The sequence below is a fragment of the Tupaia chinensis genome, unplaced genomic scaffold (assembly GCF_000334495.1).
Source record: "Tupaia chinensis unplaced genomic scaffold, TupChi_1.0 Scaffold000117_2, whole genome shotgun sequence".
In the NCBI taxonomy this organism is placed as follows: domain Eukaryota; kingdom Metazoa; phylum Chordata; class Mammalia; order Scandentia; family Tupaiidae; genus Tupaia; species Tupaia belangeri.
In genome coordinates, this window is record NW_006159583.1 from 5,054,348 (window position 1) to 5,057,071 (window position 2,724).

Here is a 2,724-nt window from a genome sequence, read left to right on the forward strand (position 1 = left end):
TGATTTGTTAGATTTCTGAGGAAATACGTGATGAAGAGAGTCATAGATGGGATAAATTCAAGGATTCATTGCAAGGAATATGCAACAATGCATACATATCATTTGTATTGGTTGAAGGCTAAAAAAAGGCAGATGTTTTGCAAATTAAGTGCTGCAAGAATTAGTGGGGGCCAGCTAGTGGTGTGGTGGTAAAGCCATTGGATCCCCTATGACTGACTGCCTGGTTCAAGCCCTGGACATGGCAGCCTTAGAAACACATTGGGCATATGTACATACATGGCCCAAATCCCAAAAGAAGTGAGGAACTGAAAAGCAGGGATTGCAGCATAACAATCCCCTATGGGGAGGTGTGCTTTCTTACTCCTCGCCCCATATCATCTCTCTCTGGCAAGCACAAGTACCTTCTGAAAAGTTTAAAAAAAATTAAAAAAGGGGACCAGCAGATGGTGTGGTGGTTAAGACTCTGGACACTCCCACATAGCCGACCAGAGTTCGAGTCCTGAATCTGGTGGCTTGCTTTCTCACTTCCTCTCTCTCTCACTCTCACCCTCTATCTCTCTCTGGTCAAATTAAAAAAAAAATGAATAAATAAAATAAAATAAAATAAAATAATTATAAAATAAAATAAAATAGAATACAATGGTGTACAAGAAATATATCATAAATGAATAAGTAAACAATAGAAATAGCAAATAAGGATAATATTAGTACATAGAGGATTAAAATAATGTAAAGAATAGAAAGTGACTGAATGGCTATTTAAATACAGTGCTTAGAGAAGTCCTCTCTACAGTGGTGTCATTTAAATCAATTTCTAATGACCGAAAAGGGAGATCTGGGGAAGAATATTGCAGGTAGAGGAGAACAAGGCCTCCAGTGGAGACCAGAAGCTTAATCTGAAGATCAGAAAGAAAGTTAGGCAGGGGCCAGATTGTGCAGGACTTTGTCTGCTTGAGTATTTTATTCCTGTTTGTGGGAAAACACTGGAAAGAGTAAACAAATTTGGATTTTATGACCTGATTGGATGAAGGTTGTGGAATGGTCACTTCCACTGCAGTGTGTTGCAGAGGGGCAGGAGAAAAGTCATTCAATAATCTGACTATGAAGTGGTATGTTTGGACGAAGAACATCAGCAACAGTGATCATAGCTGACATTTATCTTGTACAATTGTGTAGAGATACCACGTGAGCCATCACATGCCTTATCTAATTTAGTCAGATATAGGCTAGTTTTCTTTCTTTCTTTCTTTCTTTCTTTCTTTCTTTCTTTCTTTCTTTCTTTCTTTCTCTTTCTCCTTCTTTCTTTTTTCTTTCTTTCTCTTTCTGTCTCTTTCTTTCTTTCATGTTTTTCTATTTTTTAACCAGATTTGGGAATGTTTAATCCATTAAGTTTTAAAACTTCTGTAAACTTAATGTTGGTATTGTATATTTACATGTCAGATAGAAGGTGAAATTTACATAAAGTTTTATACTTACTAATTTTTGCAAAGACATGTACACAAAGATACATAGTAACTGGGAAAGTGTGCAACTGTAGATCTATACTTTCAGGTTTGTTCAATCACGGTACTTCTGGTAAGGATTATCAGCATACCAGTTTCACCTTTTCCAGAAAGATATTATTGATTGATTGATTGATTGATTGATTTTTGAGAGTTTTTTTGCTATAGAGCATGCACCCTCTCCAGAAAGACAGAGACAGAGAGACAGAAAGTAAGAAATCACCCCCAAGGAGGAATGGCCACGCTGCAATCCCTTCTCCTCCATTCTCCTCATGGGATCTTGGGCACACATGCACACGCACACACACACACTCACATGCTCAGTGTGAGCTCCACTGGGTCCAGGACTCAAAACACAGTCAACTATATGGGAGCCCAGCGACATAGCCATTATGCCAACTGCTGGTCTCCAGAAAGATGTTATTTTATCTAAGAGTTTTCTCTGAATTTTATTGCAGAACACAAATTTCCTCAAGTGACTTTTTCTTAGGTTTTTCTTTTTCCATGTTTTTTTCTAATAACCAGTTTTCTCTTTAGCCAAAGACCACAATGAAGCCAAAGAAACCTAGAGATGACAGCCTTCAGTCTTCCTTGTGCCTTTCCGTGGACTGGTGTATGTTACAGTTCTGACTGGGGGCAGCTTTAGGGCACCTGGAAGCAAGGATGCCACTCTGTTAGGGATTGTTGCAGTGTGCCCACACGTCAGGTCTCTAACAGCCGTGAGAAATCTAGGAGCAGAGGAAACAACTGGTGTCTCAATATGACTAAAATGTCTTGTGGGCAGAGCTGAACTACAACAGGCATTCTTGGCACAATTTCAATAGACTGAAGAAGCCAAAATGTTCAGGGGCTGTAAGATTCCTGAAGCTACTAAATAGCTCCAGCAAAGGTGAAGGCCACCATCTTGCCACCCTCCAGATATAGGCTATTTTTCAAATGTGTGAGAGGCTTTGTGATCCAAAATTTAATTATAAATTAGTTTAAAAAGTCTCCTAATTAAGGGACAAGCAATTAGCATAATGGCTATGTCACTGGACTCCCATGTAGTTGACTGCAGCTCATGTCCCGGACCCGGTGGCTTAAAACTCACGCCGGGCGCGTGTGCGTGCGTGCCCAAGATCCCGAGAGGAGAATGGAGGAGAAAGGATTGCGGCGTGACCATCTCCCCTGGGGAGTGATTTCTCGCTTTCTGTCTCTCTGTCGCTCTCTGTCTGGTGAGCGC

The 2,724-nt window shown here is 40.2% G+C and overlaps 1 pseudogene; it reads right to left on the bottom strand.

The window, feature by feature from the left end:
• Positions 1 to 1,539: 1,539 nt before the first annotated feature.
• On the bottom strand, positions 1,540 to 2,405 carry LOC102482598 (39S ribosomal protein L35, mitochondrial-like; annotated as a pseudogene).
• Between the last annotated feature and the right edge of the window lie 319 nt (positions 2,406 to 2,724).